The sequence below is a fragment of the Apteryx rowi genome, unplaced genomic scaffold (genome assembly GCF_003343035.1).
Source record: "Apteryx rowi isolate R43461 unplaced genomic scaffold, aptRow1 scaffold_244, whole genome shotgun sequence".
NCBI classification, from domain to species: Eukaryota; Metazoa; Chordata; class Aves; order Apterygiformes; family Apterygidae; genus Apteryx; species Apteryx rowi.
Window position 1 is genome coordinate 948701 of NW_020448797.1, and position 24253 is coordinate 972953.

The following is a 24253-nucleotide window of genomic DNA, read 5'->3' on the forward strand; positions in this document are numbered from 1 at the left end:
TCTCTGTGGAAAAACTGCTTGTGACAAACAGATTTTTTTAAATAATATTGTTTAAAAAATTATAAATTGCTTGATATTAGGTATTGCTTGATTAATTCCTTTCAACTCCTTAATCTAACTACTGTTCTGTTAATTCTGCCTGCTTAATATGCCTACTAACAGACATAAGCACTTTTACATTTGAATTGGTCCTGTCCTCAGTTTCAGTTACATGTATGCTTTACTGTCAAAACTCTGAGCAGTTTTCAGCAATGTAATCTATAGGTCGCCCCTGACATTTACTCTGGCCACGTCTATGCCATACAGTGAAGTTTCTAGACAATTGATGATGAACTGGCATATACCCTCAGTTCAGCACAATGTCATGTGGGAATGTAAGCTCAGATTCTGAAAGAGATTTATCAAGATTAATGCAGTTCTGTACTTGAACTTGTAATCATATCTCTCAACAGGACTAATTAATGTAGGCTCAGTACCATACTAATGCAGCTATATTACCTTTTGGTTCCCAAATTAGATGACCGGGTGCTAATTTGTAGGGTCTGAAACCACATTCCATTGCTCTTAGTCAAATTGCTCTTACTAAATTGCAATATATGATTATCTTATAACTAAAAGGCAGAGCTACCACTAAACAAATAACTTAACATTTTTAATATTCACTGGCCATATAATTCTGGGCAAGTTAATTAACCTGCAATCTGGAATCCTGCAGGAAAACCCTTAACTAGTTTTAGGCCATTGAAGAGCTTATTAGATAGACAGCATTGGGTAATTTTATAACTCATTGTTTTCTTAAGCTGCATTCGGTGAAGCCTCTGCAGGAAATAGATGAAACCAAAGCTAAAATGAAATGAAAGGCTGGAATAAAAGCTGAAGATACAGTCTGTTTTTTCATACTAGTCTGAAGAGTAATGGAGGGAATTGCTGCATAGAGCTGCAGCCAATGAATCTTTTGAAAAAAATAGTTCTCGGATCTGACAACACTGTGTTTAGCACAGCTGAAGAAAAGAAACAACCAAGTTAATTCCAAGTTGCTTTTGTGCTGCCTAGTTCGGAAAGATAATTAAGGATTCCATTGTAATTTAGAGTAGCCTTAAGGCTATTCAAACTTACACGAGCTGTTTAGGATTCCTTGGAGGTTATTATGCCTGCTAATGATTTCCTGAGCAGAGCGTGTGGTGGTCACCTCTCTGATGCCTCCTGTGCCCAGAGGGATGTATGGCAATATAGTGTAGTATTACAAAATACCCGTTAAGCTCTTTGTATGGAAAGAAGCAGCCATTTGTAAAATATAGGTTTTGGCCAAAATGTTTAAAGTTAAACTGGTTTGGTGAGCTGGCCAACTCACTTAAAGATCTTCCCCTTCAGATGGAACACTTAGATGATTATTTAAGGGAATTTTGATAAATATTATGTTGCTAAAGTAGTGCAAACAGGGCCTTAGCCTAGGTTATATAAATGTAGCAACCACACATCACTGAAAAAGATAGCTCTGTGTAATGAAAAGTTGAAGGTCTGCCAAAAAAAGTTGAAGTGCCAGAAATTCTGTCAATGTGAAGGCATCTTTCCGCTTGTAAATCAACTACACATTTAAATTACTTCCTTTCATAATCTATTAAAATGGTTTTGGCATAGATGTGCTCTGCACAATGTTCATTGCATAATTTCACTTCATTTCTGGTCAGCAGTTGTTATTATTAAGTCTCAAATGCTATTGAAGGAGGGTATGCATCTTATTCTATGAAAGACAAAAATGACCAAAAGTAACTACAAAGATGTTTTTAAAGTTAAATTAAAAGGATTATCCTGGTTATCTACTCCACTTGATTGGCTAGCCATTGTGACATAGCTGGAACAAGACTGCTTTTATGCTAGATTAATTACTTTTTTAAATGATTTAATGATAGTAAGAGGGAACATGGAATTCACTCATCATTATTCCAAACTATATTGACCTGTTGTTCATATAGAAATACTGCCATTTAGTTCAAAATGACTGAAACTTCACTTCTGAATTCATAGAAGGTGCTAGAGGCAATCAAAACCATTAAGACTTCTGTTTCTACGGTAAAGACAAACTATATGCATAGAGTGGAAGTTATAAAACATTGTAGCAGTATTAAATTCTGTATGTGGAAGGAAGAAACTATTTGTAAAACCTATAAAATCTTTTTGGCAAAATATCTATTACATATTAAATGAAGCTAATGAGCCAGCTGAGAAAACACTAAACCACTAAAAATCCAGTTTGCTTTTTCTGTATGTTTTAAAAGGCATTATAAACAAAAGTCATTTCTTCCTCCACACCTTCCTTCACACCGTTACCGTTATAGAAGTTAGAGAATGCTACTTAGATGAAAAATGGCTTGATACAGTTTGAATAATACTTCAGTACACTGCACATCATGATCCAGGGAAGTAAGGAGTATTCCTAAACTTGAATGAAGTGAAGGTTGCTGGGTGGTGACTCAGATCCTGGCAGATTGTTGAGTTCAGCTGCATTCAAACTTCCTGCAGATGAGGAAAAGAAAAAGTTCAATGTATTCAAACTTATCCTTCTGAAAATGAAGAAATTAACCTACCCTTGCAATTCTACCCTTGCAATTCATTGTTTGCCCTGTCTCAGAGAGTTAGCAATGACCACTGTGCATGGTTCAGGAAATCATAGAATCACAAAATCACAGAATGGTTGAGATGGGAAGGGACCTCTGGAGATCATCTAATCCAACCCCCTGCTCAAAGCAGCATCAGCTACAGCTGGTTTCTCAGGCCCATGTTTGGTTGGGTTTTGAATATCTCCAAAGATAGAGACTTCACAACCTCTCTGGCAACCTGTTCTAGTATTTCACCACCCTCACCATAAAAAAGTTTTTTCTTATGTTTAAATGGAATTTCTTATATTTCAGTTTGTGCCCATTGCCACTTGTCCTGTCACTGGGTATCACTGAGAATGAGAAGAGTTTGGCTCTGTCCTCTTTACAGCTATTTATACACATTAACAAGATTTCCCCAAGCCTTCTCTTCTCCAGGCTGAACAATCCCAGCTCTCTCAGTGTCTCCTTGCATGATAGATGCTCCAAGACCTTACTCATCTTCATAGTCTACCTCTGGATCAGTTCCAGCATGTCCATGTCTTTTGCATGCTGGGGAGCCCAGAACTGGACCCAGCACTCCAGATGTGATTTCACCAGTGCTGAGTAGAGGAGAAGAATCATGTCCCTCAGTCTGCTGCTGATGCATTTCCTAATGCAGTCTGAAAGGCTGTTGACTTTCTTTGCCACAAGGCCACACTGCTGGCTCATGTTCAGCTTGGTGWCCATGAGGACCCCCAGGTCCTTCTCTGCAAAGCTGCTTTCCAGCTGTTTGGCCCCCAGCTTGTGTTGGTCCATGAGGTTATTCCTCCCCAAGTGCAGGCCTTTACACTTCCCTTTCTTGAAATAAATAATGCTGCAAATGTTTGAGCTCCATTCTGGTCTAAGTGTGGCTATACTGAATGTTGGTGGATGAATTGGAGGAAATTAACATATTGTTACCATAATATAAGGTCAARTATGCCTTGCTTAGCTTTGAGATCATTATGCTGTGTCAAAGGTTATACCTTGTGGTCATTCCATTGCATCCCATTGGAGATTATCTGATGATAATCAGATAATAATCAGATTCATTGATGACAAATCAGTTACATTTTCTAGTTCCAGCACCAGTGCTTCAGAAGTCATCTTCTGGGTATGGCTGAAAGTTTGGTAATACTTTACAGATTCAGAGAAGTTTGCAGGGAGCATGTTAGTGCCTGAGCAGAGGCTACATGTATGTAACTCCTCTTTGGTGTGTCTGGCATATACTAGAGTTTTCTGTTAATAAAAAGCAGATGTTAGACTTGGTTCTATGGAGTTCCTGTACTCTGTTCCCACTGGAGAGAAGCTAATACATGTTCGGTGACAAGTGCCTTAATTTTATATATTCTAGTTTCCAGAGATGTAAATTTGTGTTACTTTAGTAGTGTGTAAGCAAGATTCTTGGCTTTTAATTTTCTTGATTTTGTCTACAGGCTTTGCAGTATTCACAGACCCGTTCCTTGTTCTTCCACCCTTTGTTCCATGGCCATCATTATCTCAACTATACTGAATGAATATGAGTTCATGTACGATATCCCTACCCCTTTTCTACATGTCAGGAAACTTAATGCTTGGGAGTTTTGCAAGTCTCATTACACTTCCTACTACAGAGCTATGGGAACACAGGAGGTGAAAGAAGCCTAAGACCCTTCTAAACATAGTCAAACCTGTGGCTCTGCTCACACTGATTCTCACCCCACACTGTTTCTAGCTCAAATTCACACTGTCATACTATCACTTCCATGCTTTCTAAACCAAGCCACTTTCTTCTTTCTGAATGTATGCCCCCTGCAAAGTTTGAGTGCCCATGTAAAAGAAGGACAGTAGTGGTATTGGAGGTAGGAAAGGAAGAGAGAGAAGTGCAAACTACTGCTTCCAAATGTATGTTTTTAGTATGTGTGTGGAGAGAGAACACTAGCAGCTTTCTGCAACATAAGATATTCAGAAAGATATGAAACAGTTCATTATCTCAGTCAGTGTGTTCTTAGCCAGAAGCAAACGTTTTGTGGTAGTGAAAAATACTTGCTTACCAATCATAATAACCACTAAAACATAGATATGTTTTACTTAAGAGAATTACTGTTTGTTGAAATATTTCACAGAGAGCAGTGAATAGTCAGAAGTGACAAGGACCATTTATTAAAATTCAACATTTAGTGTTATGCAAATAATTCTCCACCATGACTATGGAACATTGTTACAACAGAAAGCAGAAAGCAAACATTTTGTCCTGTGAAACGTTTTAATATTTGAAAAATGAAATAATTGTGGATTAGGATGAAAGAACAATAATAATAAAAACCTGCTGGTGAGAAAGAAGGGGACAAATACTTCTGGAAAACAGAAATTGAATTTCTTGATGTTCTATGTCAATGGACTGGGACAGCTAAAGTGCTTGTGAAGACCTTGTGCCCAGAAAGCCAAATTCATTGTCACTCAGATTTGGGTTGGAAGTTTCAGCAAAGCTTATGTTTTCCTGCAGAATGTTATGGCTTTGAAAAATCTTTAAATTCCTGCATAGAATATTCTGCTGAGAGATTTCAATTCCTGTGTATGCTGAGATCTGGGAGTAATCTACATTGCAGGGAGATTCTAAACCACATTTATGGTTTACAGATTACAGTTTGACTTACAATTTTGTATTCTCCTTTTTGCAACTGTTTAAAACAGATCTTTAATCAGAGATGGTTAAACATCAAACAAATGGCTAACATTGTAACAAAGAATAGAGGGTTTTCACTCACCTGTTTATCAAAGCATCATTAGTGTTTCTAATTCTCCATTTTAAAACCAGTTTTGTAAGTAATTATCAAAGCAATGCAACACATAGATGGAACACTGGCTCTAACACTCAGGCCGTGCCAGTATCTCCTAGTATATGCTTAGTATAAGTATATGCTTAGTACATATGTATACGTACTATAAGTATATGTTTATATATGAGTATACTTATATACTTAAAAGTATATGTGTGTGTGTGTATGTATGTATATGTGTGTGTGTATATGTGTGTGTGTGTGTGTGTGTGTGTGTGTATGAAAGCCTCAGTGTGGCTTTCATTTACAAAAGACTAAGACCTAATTTACTTTGTATATATAAGAATATCAGGAGAAAAAAAAAAGACAAAAAACCCACAAAACCACAAAGAACATGATTTGCCAGAGGACACAGCAGGAGACAGACAGAAAATCTTCTCTACAGGGTCTCCATGGCAGAAGACACAGAAGTGTAATGGGACATGACTAAGAGGTCAAGGGGCAAATTATTCCTGTTTGTATAGGTACTTCCATCTGCTTGCCCTGATCAAGTCCATGGCATTGGCTTCTGCATGTATCCCCCTGTTCAACTCAGTGAGAGAGAAAGAGCTGATCAGGGAAAAAGTTGCTCATTAATAACATTACTGATGAGAAGAGAGAATAGCAAACAGGCATTCTTAATGTAGGAAAGACAATTAATTACTTTTAAGAAAAATATTTTCTGTTTTAGGAGAATGCAATAAAATTTGATATAAGATATTTTTGTACTTTGTTTGATTAAAGTAAGTTTAAATCAGTCTTAAGAGCATAAAATCCCCAAAGACAATAAAAAACTGCATTTTATTTTAGAGTCAGTCCTGGCCCACTGATGCCTAGCTTTCAAGTTCTGATATTTGGGGACAAAGATGACTTTTGCCAAAAAAAGTGATGTAGTGAAAAAATGATGTTAATATATTTACAGCCAAACAGCAAGTGTACTTAAGACTTATTATTTTTAAGATAGGCAATTTCCCTTGGCTGCAAGCTCAGCTTGTCCCAGATGTTAGTGACTTCAAAAGCAAAAACCTGTGCCTGTGGCTGAACCTGCAATTCAAATTGCCACTTTTGGCTCAGAGACATTTTAGGATCCTCAGAATTTCATTCTAAATGAACTGACATTAATAAAGGAATGAAAACAGATTATAAGAGGAAATATTAATGACTATTTCCTTTTGTAACTGTGGCTAGATTTCTCCCTGGAGTTTGATTTGCCTAATGTGCTGACTGAAAATGGGTCTGAGCTGCAGCAGTTTTGGACATGAGTTTTTGACTTCAAACTGCAGAATTTAGGAGTGATCAAATCCAAAGATTTGGTTTAACCCTCTAGAGATATACAAGTACTGTAAATCTTTCTTACAAAACTGGGTTACAACCATCTTTGTTTCTTCTGGCCTATGGAACTGTCTCATACCATATCAATGCACTGCAGGTGTCATCAAAAATTGGATGCTTAAAGTTAGGAGTGAAAAACTCCACAGAGATGGGAGTATCCATGTGTGCTGTAAAATATGTGGAAGAGTATGTATTTTTTATAGAAGGCAAATCCTACATATTAGAAACCTTATCACAAGAATCAGCTTTATACCATGCCATGTAGCATGAATGCCTGATCCAGACTAGTCAGTGCAGTTCAAAGTCTGAAAGACCATTAGGAACTGCTCTCTCATAGCTATAGCTTACATACCCAAAATTTGTTTGTAGAAGGCATACACTGAATCATTGCAAACAATAAATACATTGAAGGAAATTATAAAGTAATTGTGAAAAACTCAGAAAGAATAAAAATGACAGCATTTGTTAATAAAATTATTAATTGAATTGGTTTGCTGAAATCATGTTTCTCTGGTGATGCCTGGATCAAACTCAAAAATAACATTCTTTAATGATTTACATAATGCAAGGGGATGTTTTAAACTAATTTCCTTGGAATTAAACACAATACACCAAAACACAATACACCAATCTATTACAATGCTTATTAGCTTATTGAAAACTAAGCTACCCTTCTGAGGCTTTCAGAAATATTTGCTCTTAAGGAACACAGCTAAGGATATTTGATGAATTAATGTTTCAGAAAAAGTGAGGCATCTGTCACACAAATTATTTCTAAGTGAAGCCTGAAACTCTCAATGCATCCAGCAAGACATCAGTAATTTTTGTAATGATTTAACACACTTGCATCCTACCTTGATACAATTATGTTAGAAAAAGTTTCCCTGCTGACATTAACAGATGTTACTCTAGATAGTTGTCTTGCAGTCAAACCAGAGACAGTCAGCAAGGAGTAAAATTCTGCCACAGGCAAAGATTTACTCTGGCAATCAAAGACTGAAAAAGAACATTGCTGTAAACAGCAAGTTTCATTTAAAAGCCTCCATTATTCTCTTTTTGCTGAAATCTTTCTTCATCCTATTAATAGCCACCCTCTGTCTTCAACTAACACCCAATTCTCTTTATGTTCTTCACTGGCCCAGAAATTCAACAATGTAGTCTCCCACATTTCTCCGAGGAGAATGTTAAAATTCATATCTGTATCATAATTTTCTTCCTGAAGTCTCTGTAATGAGATAAATCAGAACATCACTTGTGAGTACCTTCAAAACTGTTGGTTAAGGTATTTAAAATCTGCACCCATTGATAATATGTGCTTTAAGTTACCTCTAACACCGCTTGCAGGAACTAAAAAATCTGAATAAGCTGTCAGCATATTAAGCATTGCTGGTAATGATGGACTATACACAAATGTGCACACACTAGAAAGTAAGAAATGTAGCTCATTTGATAGAACCTTTGGTCAGTGACTGGAACTAATGGGTTCAGTGGTGGAGTTACTCAATAAAGGTTCCCTCCTGTAAAGTTTCAAATTATAGCAAAGGAGTGTTGATCTTGCCTCGAAAATAATTGTAGACACCTGAACAGAAACATGTAAGTAAATATATCTTTTGTTCAGAGAATCAGAAGGTCACTGGTGTGAGGTCTGAGGATGTTGCAAGTAGCATGTTCTTGGATTTCACAAAGAAGGCCCCCGCCCCCAAACTGTTTTTGATTGTGTGTGTGAATGTGGTGCTTTTTAAAAAGTGTCATGTTTTGCTACTTGGTTTGCTACAACCAAAGAGTCAGAGCTGTACAAGAGCATACTTGCTGCATCCTTATGTCTAATAGAGGCTGTCTATTCACTGGGAAAATTAGATGCTTGGGAAAATGTTTTCTATAAATTTTTAACCAAGATGGCATTTAGTCAGACAACACGACTCAAACATGGCTGTCTTCTAACAAACATGCTAATAAAAAAGTCATGATGTATTTAACAAGTCCATTTTCCCAAGGGCCAGTAAAGTTTTTAAGTAATGACCTCGTCATGCTCTCTCTATTGAATACTGGGCAAGGGCTGAATTTATTTGAGTGGCTGAGAAGGAGTAGGATTTTATTTTATTTTTTTAAGTTTGTGTTCTTTCTATTCTTGATTGTGTCCAATGAACATCTTCTTTTTCTGGTTTCATTTTTCACCTTTTTCAATACCTTATTCTTCTTCTTAAAGGCTTGATTATTTATTGTGGAAGTTAGGAGCAGCTTCTGTTTATAACTAGCAAGCTCAGGAGGGATTCACCAATCTAAATTTATATCTGATCTGTGAAAATATATGGAAAGCCTTTAGTCAGTGGTGAGAAATAAGATCTTTTAAGAAGAGACTGATCTCATTCTAAAATACATAGCAACTGGTCAGACTAATCATGCAAAAAAGTCTATTTTTTCTCCACTGCCTGTAGATAGAACATAATGTGAAGAGCTCAGATGCACATTTTAAAACATCCAAGTTAGGTAAGAGGAGTCCCAGCCTTCATATCTTAGTTTATAAACCATCATTAGAAGTATGGTTAAATAAAAACTGTAGGATAGATTCTAACATATTTAGTTACAATACATTGTTTCTCTGGTATTGACCRTACCTGAATAGTAAGTAAAGAGCACAACTCTTTATGGAAGAACATTAACTAAGGCAAAAAAAAAGGGGGGGGGGGGAATCAGCAGCTACAGTATCAGTATCTGGATGAAATATTAAGTTAAGCAGAACTTGATTTTTGCAGTGCAACAGTACATGGATACATAGTCAGCTAAGTGGCATGTAATTTGAAATATATGAATAATTACTGAGTTTAGCAAAGAGGGACCTAAATTTTGCTGCCTTATACTTCACATATGCTTTTATAATTTTACATATATTGCAACAAAGGTGTAAAACATGCATGTGTTCATGAGCTTTGACAGCTGCAGCCAAGATATTACTGTTCACACAAAATGAAATTAATGTCACTTTTCCTACCACTAATTTTCTCTTTAAAGGTTGAGCATTTTTTACTGTCCATGTACTGTGTGTGTGACAGAGGAAGATACAATATAGAAGTTAACAGAGCTGTTACGTTTAAAGGAAAATGACTGTGTTTGGATATTAATTACTTTTCAAAAAAATAATTATGTCTATTTAGTATAATGACCATTAAAAAACAGCCAAATCTTTTATTCAACATTTTCCTGCTTTTTTTCTGAAACACATTTCACTTTCAAGATGCACAGAAATTGGCTTAATGACAAAGGCTTGCTCCAAAAGCTGTCATTTAGATTCCAATTTTGAATTGCTGAAGAAAAACAAGATGCTGTATAATGAAGACAATCCCTTTGTTTTCTTCAGCTTGACTGCTTTACCATTCATTCTGAACATCTCAATTTCAATGTAAGGCAAGGAAAAAAAGTGTACAGTGTTGGCATGAGATTCCACATTTGTAAGAAAGTAAAAGCTCAAAATAGAAATGTAAAATATGCAGCCTTATTGATAGAGGCTTTCAAATGGCTTTGAAAGAGTGCACGGTCTGTGAAAAGTAGGGCGGATTCTGTACTAGTTAAATATGCATCTAGTTCAAAGTAGTAAGACACAATGCTTAGTGTTTGCAAAGTAACTTACAAACGTAATGTAACATAGACAGTTACACTCTTTAAATCTTAAGGAACTTGAATCTAAAGGTTTTTCACTACTGATTTTGTATCACTAATTTCACTGGCCTCCATGGAATTAGTCCTAATGCACGCTCATACAATAGCAGAATCAGGCCAAAGAATGCATATAGTATCTTTGTATTCTATATTTTTCAGTATCTTTGTATGTCAGTTGTTATTACACTGAGTGTTTAAAGTATATAATCAGATTTCTAAACTCTAAATATTTATTAAATGTCTAAATATAAAAAGAGGGGGATTTTCTTTACTAGAAGAAGCCTAATGACTGGTTTAATCATTGGCGACCATCTCTAAGGATTAAAAAAATATTATTCTTGTTTTTATTTCTTAGTATTTTCTACTGCTTCCCCAGTGTAACAGACTGCATCAGGACTGCTCTGAGTCCTGCCTTTCATTCAGCTCAAATTAGAAAAAGTGAATAAACAGTGATATAGGGTGGGGAGGGCATAGCACAAGGAGAAGTGAAGCATAAGAAGTGGAAATCTTTGCAAAAAGACCAGGAAGTTGCCAGCAAGCAAAATATGAAATGTGGATTAAGTGGGCCGCCTTCTTGTTCTCTAATGAGCTGTGAAAGAAATAAATGTGCAGGGAAGTCAGAAATTATATAGATCGTTGCCCTTGTCTGCTGTCCAAATGGACACTCTTATTGATCTTGCTTAAATCTTTTTGTTTAGAGTTCCAATTACCTCCCTTTGCAGCTGCAAAGACACAAGCTACTTCTACATTGCTAAATGTATCCACCCTCGGGAATAGTCCCTGGCTCCAAAGTCAAGTGATGCAGACTGCTTATACATCCCTTGTTTAAGGCCAGATCTCTACAGAGTACACAACATAGCACTTGGTGTAGGACCCTATGTGCTGCCCCAGGGCACTACAATATGATTACAATTTTGTTTTGTGTTTAGTTCAAACTGTCTGATATAACGTGAGGGCTTTGCTGCAGCTCTTCAGAGAGGTGATTTATAGCATGAAAGTGAGAGTAGATGTTATATATTCATAGGTATTTCATGAGAACGTCTTGGGGAGTCTAAGAGTGAAAAGCATCCTGGAGAGCTTTGCAGGACAGCGTGATGGAGAGAACCCAACGTTGTTCAGCCCTGTTTATATTGCCTTTTATGTATAACCTCCTGAAGTAAACTATCCTGAGAATTACGCTTGGGTTTAGTTTCAGAAGAACTATATTTTAAACCTCAAAAATATCCAATGAATGGCTTAACTGTAGATTTTATCCACTATAGACGATCAGAAGACCAGGTCCTGGGAATGAACTGCAAAGCTAAATTATTCAATAATAGAGGTGGGACCAGAGAGATTTTAACAGCATATGTAAAGAGTTATACTTTTGCAACAATACGAATAAATACAAAAATTAATTAATTAATTAACTCTCATTTATGGTTTCAGATAACTGAGGCCCTGTGTTGGGACAATGAGAAGAGGGTTAGAAGATTACTTAATGTAATCACTGTTATCACTGTTTTCTCTAAAGCTTCTGACTCCTAGTTTTCCAGGTTAATAAGCTGGTCTTTAGCCTTGTCTTTCACTGGTTTTGTCAGGGCATTTAAGGTAAAATATTGATAAGAAATTGCTGCCTCTTGTTCAGTGGTTTGTTTCATTCAGATGGATTTAATCTATTCCAATTTTAGACCTCTTAAAGTTTGGTGCCTATGTCTAAGCAAGTTAGACTAGGCTCTTGTTATGGAGAGAAATGGATATGTTCAAAGGGCAGGTCATTTGACCTCAGATACGTATGTGAAAAATTTTATCTGAAGGTATGTTTTTACCCACATCATTGATTATAAAGAATGCTTTGCTTGACATTTTAGACCCCTAAAGTGGGCATTACAAGACATGGGACTTGTGTTTGTTTTTTATTTTTCATATTGCTCTGAGATGGATCCTAAAAACAAATTGTAAATATACAGCAGAACAGATATATGAATAATATAACAGATATATATATATACAGAATATATATATATATCTGTTTATATATATAATATATAAAAGAAAGCATAGACACTTGTTATTTATATAAAGACTACATTATGTTTCTCTTTTGCCGTCATTCTTTTTGGATGGTTTCTGTGGCCTCTTGGTCCTTAGAGACGTTCYTTTTTCCTCCCCTTTGATGCTTGAACTATTTTATGTAGGTTCAGAGACAATCAAGTTGGCTTTCTCCACTTTAATACTTTGGAGGCAATTTCCTCTTGATTTTAAATTTGTCACTGGGGAAACCTTTTTACTCCTCTAAGCCAAACAGCTGGTTCTTATTTTTTAATTTTTCAATGTTTCCAATAAAGATCATCTCTGGAAAAGTGAAATTCTGTATTTGTTCTCATCATCTTAAAACAAAAGCATAAAAATTTTCAATGGAATGAAAGACCTATAGTTTGTTTTAGTTGTTTCTTTTTCTTCTGAAGTATAACTAAACATTGCTGATTTTGGCCCTTGTCACTGTAATACCTGAAATTCTTCAAGCCACTAATGAGATTGTCCTCTGAACTTGCATGTGAAACTTCCTGGACAGCCTTGAAAGAAAAAAGTGGATTTTGGGTTGATTAAGATTAAATCTCATCTTGCAGATCAGGAAAGGAAGCACAAGGTAGGTTACATGACTTCTCCCAAACTTCACTAAAATTTTAGGCACATGAGCCAATAATAATAGTCTAACAATTTACAGATGTAGATGGGAAAATATATGTGCACAAATGGCCCACTTCAATTGCAATACAACTTGGTTTACTCTGAAGGCTAAATACTTACCATTTATGCAAAATTGCATTATCTTACATTTGAGGTGGGCTAGGAACATGCATGTGTACTGATAGTTGCAGCATTTCCGTAGACATTCAGTAACTGGTGTTGTTCAAGTGTGTCGTAGTATAAGACTCTATCTTCTTCCCTGCCACTAAAAGAGCAGCGTTAGCATCAGAAAATCACTATTAACTGATTCATCCATCTGACTTCTGCTGGTCCATCACTTCTCAGCTGGTTCATCACATTGCATTAGTGAAGAAGGTGTGTCCTCTTATCGCATTTAATCCAGTGATTTTTCCAAGCATGACCAATAGTCTTTCCTTGAGAGCTTCAGACTTGTACCATCATGGCAACTGTAGATCCTCCGGACTATTTTGTTTTCTGTGCATTTTTCCTACCAAACCATCTATATATTGAATTACAATCTTCTAACTGAAATTTTCTGTTTGAGTAGAATTTGCTTGGTTTATGACATAGTATTTCTGGTCTATCCTTTTTTCAGCCCTTCAGAGAAGATGCCATATCATATACTCTCTCTGATTTTCATTGGCTTCCACTTTTCAGTACCTGATACTGAATATTTTCCAGTTCCTGAAGTTCTTGAGCTCTTATCTTCATATCTTTAGGCACTGATATATCTATTTACTCCTTCAAAATCTGCTAAGTAAACTATGCTACTTTCTTTAGCTCATAAGCCTGACTTGGTAAATGCATGAAAGAGCCTTGCTGCTGGATTTGTAATTACATGAGCCAGAATTCTGTGCTGGAGAATATTTACTCACTGACCTCACTGCATTAAGCTCTTTCAATGTTGCTTCTTCCTCAGTTATGGTAATTTCCATTTTCATACCCTCATTTCCCTTAGGCCCCTGACTTCGCCTCCATCTACTACATCATTGTAGTTACTGAAAACTGCGTCAAAGGGGTTTTTTGGCTGTATCTAAACTACCTTTAATCTTTGCCCCTATACTTACTGAATTACAACACCACTTCCTTTTTCTTTCTTTTCTTTTTATTTTTGTGGCTAAAAATCTTTTACTATTTGTTTTAATTTCCTTTGTAAGGTCCCACTCGGCTTGAGAGTTGGCAAGTCCAACTTTTCTCCTACATGCTCTGACCTCCAAGACATAGCTCTCTATTCAGTCCATGTGTTCTTGCTGCTCCTCATAGACTCTCAGCTTAGCTTCAGATATCCTTTTTGGACTTGTGTCATCAAGGCCAGATATGGGTAAACGGACTTCTAATCTGAGCAAAATAGCATTTACCCTCTTCTCACCAGCTGCTCTAAAACATCATAAAGAAGAGTTTATTCACTCCTTAATTGAGTATTACATGATTCTCAGCATGAGGTGATTGTTTATTTAGTTAGGTCTTGGGTCTTTTCCTCTCAGTTTTGTTTTTTTTCTTTTACTTGTAGTGCAAGTATCAGATTTTGTATCTTTGATTTAAATAAATTCCAAGCTTTTTTCCCAGCCAGGTTTTTAAACTCTTCAAAACCACTGAACTTTCACTAATTTCCTTAATTTTTCAAAAAAAAATGCTATTAAAATAGAAATTCTTAATTATAGAGTTGCTTTTATTTCTCTTTCCATTCTAATTTTAACAGCATTTACTTACTACCATTTAGTCAAGGATTATTTTTCTTTTTCTTTGTCCCGTTCTCACTACATCCTGGTAATGTATTCTAAAATATCATTGTTCTTGGTTCTGTTGTATACAAAAATATTTATATTCCACCATTCTTAGTGGAATATTGTCTTCAGTTAATATATGGGATATAAAAAATGTATTAATCCTGATACTAGCTATGTCTTTAACAGTATTACCAATATCTTTATTCAAATCCTTGCTGTTTGGAACTAATCCTTAACAAACCCTGTTTGGGAACTGCTTAGTAATTCGCTAAAGTGTTTCTAATCTATACAGGTTTCATTTTGTCTAGACTATCTCTTCATATATGTGTGTACCTCTATATAAAATTATTTTCTATAATATTATTAATAGAAAAATAAAAATTGTTCCAGCTCATCCATGTCTCTAATAAAGACTTGAAAAAGTTGCTTTGTAGGAGATCCTCTGTGAGGACTTCTTCACATACATACCTTTGCTTTGTCCCTTCAGTGTGATTTGTATCCTTCTCTCTCCTTTTAAAAAAGCTACCTCCCAAGCCATAGAAAAACAATATCTGCGCAGAAACTTTATTGCTCCTGCAGGTCCTGTGCTTTCTACTCACCTCAACCTCTTACAATGAGAAATCCCTTGGAACTGTTCTTCCAATCACCCACATGTAGTGGTTTCTTTTGTGAAACCTAACAACAATTGAACTGGAATCCAGATCATATCTAAAATGTAGTCTCATAATTAAGGGTTCTTAACCCTCAGCTTTCCAGCAATTTGCTTATATAAGAATTGGAATATTTAGTTCTCCTATACCACCCCTGCCTCCCCCCCTTCCCCCCCNAGTTGTGCAGAAAATTAAGAATGTGTGAATGGAACCAAACAGAAAGTCATGAAAGCAGAATTAAAAAGAAAAAACATAAAAACAAACAACAATATTTTCTCTTCCTCCCTGCTTCTGTCTCCTCCTATCAAATTCAGGATAATCTTCTCTTTCCCAATTGCAAAGATTGGCGATGATGCTGTAAAAAGTAGTCTAAACTAAGAGTTTAAGCTATAAAGCAGAGCATAGCCTTCCAGAAACCCCTCAAAGTCCTATTCTTATTCAAAGTGTTTATTTTGTTGTAAAAAGGTGAAAAAGAAGAGGAAATAAAACTGAGACTCTACATATAGTTTAACAGGCTACATACTAAATAGCCTTCACTCAGCAGAGCTTCTGTGAGGCAGACATCACCTGGTGATCTATCTAATGGGTAGAAAGTCCCACTGAAAAAGAGTTCATATCAAAGGTGCTGAAAGAAAATGTTCAAAATGTCAGCTTTAAAATGACCCCTGTTGTTTGTGTCTTTCCTAATCAGGGGATTAGAGATGTAAGTTAGGATGTTGCAAATGGATAAAGTCTTTCAGTGAATAAACTGGCTGCATATTCACTTATGGAATCCTTCTGTAAATTTTGAAACATGTATATTACATTTAAAGGGGCATAATTTAAAAGTTATTCTTTCATCTAATTTTTTTGTTGCTTATTAGTTTTGCAAGTGGCACCAGAGCTGGCTCAGTATGAAACAGAAATATGATCTCATTTATAGCTAGTATTCTTTGAACATTTTGCAGCACTTCATGTTTCCACTGTTTTTCTCCATGGAGTTAAGTAAGCTCCGGGCTTCTAACGAACAACATGTCTTCTTCTGGACCCAGAACATGAGTAGTCTGTCCCTGTTCAACCCTGCTACAAATGGGTATTTGGTCATTTAGGACTGGAGGGTCAGAATAATATGAGTGCACTGGTAGCCACACCATTCTCTAGTATAACTCGTACAGAAACTGTATACAGAAAACTTTGCTCTCCTGATGTGCTCTCTGAATGCAGGAAAGATTGCTGGTTTTGGTTTTGCTTTTTTCCTAGAAGCTATTAGCTGGATTACTCTACCATGTTACATAGGAACAAAACAGTCTGGCCTTAGATGAATCCCTGATTTATGCCTAAAAAGATTTTATATGTGTGTTCTTGTCCACCTGCACGTCTCGCAGTGTACATGTGAAGATTTAAGTTGAAATCAGGACCATGCTTAAATTTGTAGCAAAACCACTTCTAAGCCAGAATCTCTCTCTCTCTCTCTCTCTTTTTTTTTTTTTTAATGTTTCTTGCTTGTGTGCATGGGATGTCAACATACCAATGAAATGAGAGAAAAGGTCATAAAGACAGGGAGGACGCAGCTGATATATATACAAAAAATGATGGAGAAGATTGAAATCAAAGACATCGTAAATTATTTTGGAAAAGTCTACCATTCAAATTGATGATATCCTTATCTTTGTTTCTACTGTGAATGGGCTATCTGTGGGGGCAGTATGTAACATAAAAAAGCGAGCAAACAAACAGCAACAGAAAAGTAAATTTTAATACTTTAACTACATCCTTGCAAATGACTATATAACACTCCAGAATCTTTCAGGTGAAATTTGCATCTGTCCACAAAGATTAGAGTGAAAACACTTTATTAATCCATGGTTAAATTTACATTATTCAAAAGTTAAAAAGGACTCTTCACTTAAAACCTGTTCAATGATCCTTTATGTTCATATTGCCAAGAACCACTCAAAATGGCCTCTTTGCAAATAACTTATAGTTCACCACATCAGATTCAGTAGGATTAAGCTAAATTGTCTTTTGATATCTAATGTGTTATACTTCCAAAGCAATTCAGTGGCAGAGACAAATAGTTAAAGTGCAGGAAATTCACATGCATCCCCAGTGGCAACAGATCTTCAGGGCAGTGAGCATGGGAAATAAAGAATTCTTATTTGTGTTTCTTCCAATTTCTTGCCATGTTTCCTCATCCCAGCCAGAATTGCATTGCTAAAGATTCCACAGTGGCTGGTGAAAGGATGAATGGAATTTAGTTCTCTTTTGTGAGCTCTGTGAGGAAAGAGAAAGGACACAGTAAAGCTTTTATTGACCCAACTCCAAATCCAGTGTGTCTAACTAGAAAATTGTTCATTCAGATGGAAGCCAAAAAAGCGTCTATGCCTCAATGTGGCAGAGACAGCAAAAACAATTCAGAAAACGACAGCTCTGTTTAGTAAGTATTCAAAGGAAGAAAATGTGCCTAAATCAATAAATAATATACAGAATAAGGCATTTATACTGCATAATAATTTCTTAAAGTGTCAAGAAATATAAAATCCATCAGTCTTTTACAAATACTGACTTTTCATAGGCCAGAAGGCCTAAGTGATTTTTAAAATTTAAGCAAAGTACTCTTAAGGGACAGAGAGATTTATGTTATTTTTCAGTGCCTTCCATGTAGAAATGATTTTGCCATACTTTTGCATTGCTTTTGCTGTAAAGAATACTTATAAAGTCACAAAATCTAGAAATGTTAAGATTTTTCATATAATCTTTCTAATCATGCCCCTGGGATTTTTGTTGCCTACAGACTTATAACTCAAGAACAAAGTATATCAATGGTGATGATCAGTCGTATAATATGTGGCTGCATAACTGACCTTTCTAAAGTGAAGGCAGTGCATAAATATGTTTCCAGTCCAAAGTTTTCAAATAAAAGATCAATATTCCTAAACATGGACATGTATGTTGAACCAATCATAGATTATTTAATCAGCTTCTTCTACCTGTCACCACTCCCTAGTGGAAATAAGTCAACTGATCTTTATTTAAATCTCTGTATGAAGATGAAGTTGTAACCAGTGTTCAGAAATCCTTACATTTCTCATGTTCTTATTAGGGATATTACATTTTATTCTGTATTTATTCTGTATTTTGTAATAAAATATTTATTAATATTTTGAAGACTGATCAATGCAATTTTGGCTTCTCGAGCCTTCAGGTGACCTGAGTACAGAGGACACAGGGGCCAACTTTCATTTTAGGTTGGCTGAACTATGAAGGGTCTATCTCTGCCCTTCATTTACAAAGGAAACTGAGGGTGAAGAGACACATATTTTAAGTATGAGTTAAGTGGATTGGATATAGGTGTTAGAGAGGTTTAAACTCTCCCATTCTGCATGCTTGGCATTATCCTGGTGTTGAAAATTGTGTTGTAGGTATTTTCAAATTTTCAATGTTAATTAGTGTAATAGAGTAAGAAGCTAGCATTCTTAGCCATTATTTTGAGATGTAACTGCTCTGGACGAGTGCTGTGTAAGGCATGATGCATGTGTTTGGGGTGGGGGGGGAAGCATGAAACAGCCTTTGCCTAAAAAGGGAAAAGGAAGAACAATGAACTTATTCCTTGGCATCAGAAAGTCTCAATTCTCTCCCTTTCAGCAGAGTCAAAATCCATGTCTTTTCACTTGCCTTCCATGTCTGTGCTTCTGCTCTCCTCTCTATTTATGGAAGATGTGACTTTAGGCATTCCCTGGTCTTCTTTCCATGCACTTAATTTGTCCCCACATCTCTGTCTTTTCTTCCATACTTTCTTACTTATTTTATGATCTTAAATTATGTCCAGTTTCTCCCTTGTTCAGCCTGCCTTGTGGAAGTGGTAGACTTTTGACTGAAATTAGATTACACAGTAAGTTATACTGAAAGTAAGAGGAGGTGTGGACTATGTTGAAAACAAGGAAAATTCATGAAACAGATGGCAGTAGTTTTAAGAAACTGTTCAAAAAACCTAGATATTATAGGATTTGCAGCAACTTGTAGAGAATTATCCTCCCTGGGATGGGATGGAATAAAATAAACTGAATTTAGTATCAAAATAACAAACATAAATATATTTTACTAAGTGGAGTGTTCACTTTCACATCTGACTCACTGAAAATAAATTCAGTTCAATCTTTTGTACAGTTTGTAATTCTTAATACCAAAGTGTTGCAGAAAACATTCTGATGACTTCAATTCATCAAAAAAGCAAGATCTTAATCCACTAAGCTGTCTCTAAATTGACAGACACCTGTAAATTTATTGATGGAGGATTACTGAGAGAGAACAAACAGATGGTAGGCATCTGTACATCACATCTATTCTCTGTGGAAAGCATACACAGTTGAATTTAAATGTAATTTATTTATTAGAAAAAGTACAGCAAGCATATTCAACTCAGAGTTAGTGTCACCTGAGACATATTTTCAGAAAAAAGTTGGAGGAGTAGAAATTAAGAGGTCATTCTCCTTCTTTTAAAACTCGGCTGAAAGATGACTTCTCCATGGCCTATCCTTTATTTTAGTGAGTGAAAAATACACCTCATTTTGTGGAATATTTATTAACTTCAGCTTGAGATAAGCTGAATCTTGCTTTTAGATTCCTGTTTTCCTGAACTACTCCTGTGCACGTTATTTCATACAACCAAATTTTGTTTGTAGTGTTGTCCTGTATTTGCAGTTCCCTTTTTTTCAAACACATATATTTAGTTCTGTTTCATTCTTGCATCATTTTAAGTTTAGATTTTGATGACATTTCTTTTATGTTGCTGTGCAAGGCCAGCTTTCCCTTATTTGATGCATGAAGACCACTAGGAGAGAGAGATTTATCACATAAATTTCCCTGAGAGTATACAGTATGAGTATTGTAGAAAAGGAAGGGACCACATGCATCAGAGAATCTACCTCCCTGTTTTTGCATGCTACTAAATTATACAGTATTTATTATAAACTGATTAAACTTAAAAATAAAACTAGCTGCTTCCCACTTCCACATCACTGTGGTTAAAGGACTCTTTAAAAACTTTATTGCTCTGATAGAAGCCTCTTTTAATTACCCAAATGTATTTAATACTGCCTGATTCATACCCATTCTTTTCTTCTGCCATTATTATCCTTTAATTTAAGTAACCTTTTTCCCTCCCAGATGTTTATTTGCTGAGACATTTGTACACAATAATCACATCTCCTCCCAGCTTTTGTTTTGCTAGACCAAGCAAGCTTCATTCTTGCAGTCTCCTCTCAGAAAACAGGCTTCCCTAATCATTCCATTTGCCCTTCTTTGAACGTGTTCTGGTTTGAAATCATCTTTCTTTAGATAAGTGACTGAAACTTTACACAGTGCACTCCTTCCAGGTCCTTGGCATTAATACTTCTCTACCGAAAATTCTTTATTAATACAGCCCACAACAGTAATATCCCTACACAAGCTTCAGTTACAGGCTCATCTGAGATCTCTGATTTCTGCTGAGTTTGTAAATTAGCAATAATTGTCTCAATGGATCACTCCACTCATTTCTGAAATATATCTGTCCCTGAGAGGAAGACTGTCTTAAAGTGAACAATAGCACTGTAAAAGTTCTTTGAATGAGAACAAACATTATCTAGTGAAACTCTGTGTTTAGCAGGAAGCTCAGAGTGATAATAGTGAACAAGGCTTTGATAGTTTTGTTTTAATACCTTAAATCAAAATTTAGCAAAGAAAATAATGCATTATATTATTATTATATAATGCATTGCTTACAAAAATTAAAAACAACCCTCCCCTCAAAAAATAACATTTGCATTGCATTTATCCATATATGTTCAGTAGACCCTCAGTTTTAAAGTAAATAAAACTGAAGGTGGAGTGTACCTAGGATTCTCTGGGAAATACAGTTGGATATGAAATTATATGAAGGATCTGAATAGTAGTAACATGCCTATATGCCAGCTGAGATTACAGATTTTAAAGAAAAACTGTCAGAATTTAAGGACTGTTACACTCAAAACTGAAAGTTATCACTGTCTTATTATAACTCGTATGTTAAAATGTAAACTGTTGAAGAGAGAGAAGAGAGGAGAGGAGAGGAGAGGAGAGGAGAGGAGAGGAGAGGAGAGGAGAGGAGAAGAGAAGCGAAGCGAAGCGAAGAGAAGTGAAGAGAAGCGAAGAGAAGAGAAGAAATAAATTGTGTGGGTTGAACCAAGAGGTGTGTGCTGGGTCAGATCAAAGACCCACCTTGAACAGTCTCCCAGTTTTTTGTTTTTATTAGTTTTGGAGGAAGAGGGAAAGAATATGAAAAACAACATATCAATAAATTTGATTTTATCTTAGCTTCTGACAATCAATTTTTATGAACTTCCTGACTCTGAGGTTGTATCCAGACCACTGTGTACTAGCCATCACTGGTTCTATCTTCCATCCTGTGATAAGGAATCCCACAGGTTAACTATTGACCGAAAAAATGCCTCAACATTTTGTTCAATACTGATAATTCAATCCCTCTCTCCTCCTCCTCCTTTTTTCCCATAAACTGTGAGAAGTGATAAGTATTCTCTCTTGCCCTCCTCTGATTTCTTAATGGTGTAAATCACTATTTACACAAGTCATTTCTTTTCCAGTCATTTCTACTTCAGCCTGAGGAGTCATATGCTACTAAGTGTCTCAGCTGAGTACTGTTCAGTGCCTCAGATCATGATTATCCACTTGTCTTTCTGTGCATCTGTTCTAAGATTAAGTGACTGAAACTTAAGTCAGTATGTGGGAGCTAAATGTAACATATAGCAGCATAATGTTGACTTATGCTTGCTCTCAGTTTCTTTCCTGGTACTTCTCTGTTCTTCTTGCTTGATCCTGGGTAATGAGCTAATGCATGTGGAAAACTGTCTGCAGTGGTTCCAGTGATCTTCTCAAGCAGTAATAGATAATTTAGAGTAAATTAATGTCTCTGTATAGTCATTTTCCCCAAGTAAATTCAATGCTGAATTTCATCTGCCATTCTGCTACTCTCTAACATGAGATTATTTGTATAGCTCTTTCAGACAACTTTGGTTTTAACTGTTCTAGCTGTCCTAGATAATCATGTGCAAAACTTGTTGCCTCTTCATGTTCTCCTCTAGAACATTTATGAATACCCATTGAAGATACCCAGTCAAGATACTTGGGGGAATCTATAGGTAATCCTTTGTGAAAGCTGACAATTTCTATGTATTGTTTCTTATTTTTGAACCACAACATATAAAATGATCATGCAAAAGTGTTTACAAGAGCTTGTTTCTTTGAGAACCTTTTGGTAAGGAACTTTGGCAGAAGCTTGTTGGACGCTGAAGTTTATAAATTCGACTGAAACACCTCAGAGGCAAGTTGGACATCTGAGTGGAGGAGCCATGGACCCGCAGCACAGTCTCTTTCAGTCCAGTTCAATGAGGCAAAGATGCAGACTTAATAGAAATATGTGTTTTTATATGTAGATGAATTTAAAGTATGAATTTTAATTGAAGGTCTCATAAAAGTTACAAGGCAAAGATTAAAACCTAAGCAAGCTTTAAAAACTTGACAAAATTCTACAAACCGACAAAAGACTATAGCACAGGAACATATTAAATTCACACAAATTCTCTAAAATAGCTTCTAAAACAAATTCTTCTTAAAGCTACCTGAACTCTATACTTCCAGTTTACTTTCACTGAATTTAAAATTAAATTCTGACATCTATGCTTTAGATTAAGTCTTATTAAGTTAAGGCTGGAAAGTTCTAATAGCTACTTGATTAAAATAGCAAAACAGAGCTTTAGCCAAGTCCTTAGTTGCCTCTAGCTAAGCAGCTAAAAAGTTAATCTCTGATCTCAACTACAATTGTTCTTAGAGTTACAAGTTATATATATATACACACTCTCTATTAATTAAAATAAAAGTTTGAATAATAAGGATAAAATAAGCTGAGTAAATAGGCACACCTACTTTTTCCAAGAGTCATGAAGTTTCCTTTGCCTTAGGGCTGTTTGCGGTGTTCTCACTTAGCCACCATGAAAATGAAAGAGTACTGAGAGATGATATAGACACTTGCTTTATTTAGTTCTTCATCCTAATTTCTATAGTAGCCAAATCACGGTATTGTGAAGGTATTTAGACACAAAAAAGAAGACAAAGGCTGTGGATTAAGAGACCTCATGAAAGCATAAATAACTAAGAGATGAAAGGATGTCTAAAACCTGAGGAGGCAGAAAGCAATTACTAATGGTGATGTGGTACAATAACTAGTGTACTCAGAAGTTAATATCACTGTTCATAGCTCATATAAATGAACTGGAGGGGAGTACTGAAGTATTATCTCTATGTTTGTAAGAATTAAAACTGGAGATAGACCAAACCCCCAAAGTATAGCTCTAGTTTGAAAGGATTTAGATTGTGTAGTGATTGCACTAAAAAATGGCAAAGAAAAATATTCTGCATTCATAAAATATATTTCTAAAAATTCACAAGTGCTATTCACAGTACAAAAACAGTTGAAAATAAGAAATACATACAGGAGAAAATGAAAATGGAGATATAAGATATAATTTGTTTACCCTTCTGTTGCATTTTCATTGTACCATTTTAATTGTTATTGTTTCCTTACTGTAAGTTGCCAAGTCATCCAGTGGCTTAATGGGGCTGCCAAAGATGGAAAGACTGCAAATCATCCATCAATTTTTAAACCTACTACCATTATCTCTGTAACCTGTTTACTCTTCTTTGACTGTATTTCATTTATGTAAAAAATGTATGAGATTTTAGTCTTGTGCTGAAATCAACAACTTGTGTAGCTG

General features: G+C 35.7%; 1 pseudogene; it reads right to left on the minus strand.

The window, feature by feature from the left end:
* Positions 1-2505: 2505 nt before the first annotated feature.
* LOC112966463 overlaps positions 2506-24253 on the minus strand; it is a 219577-nt pseudogene continuing 197829 nt past the window's right edge.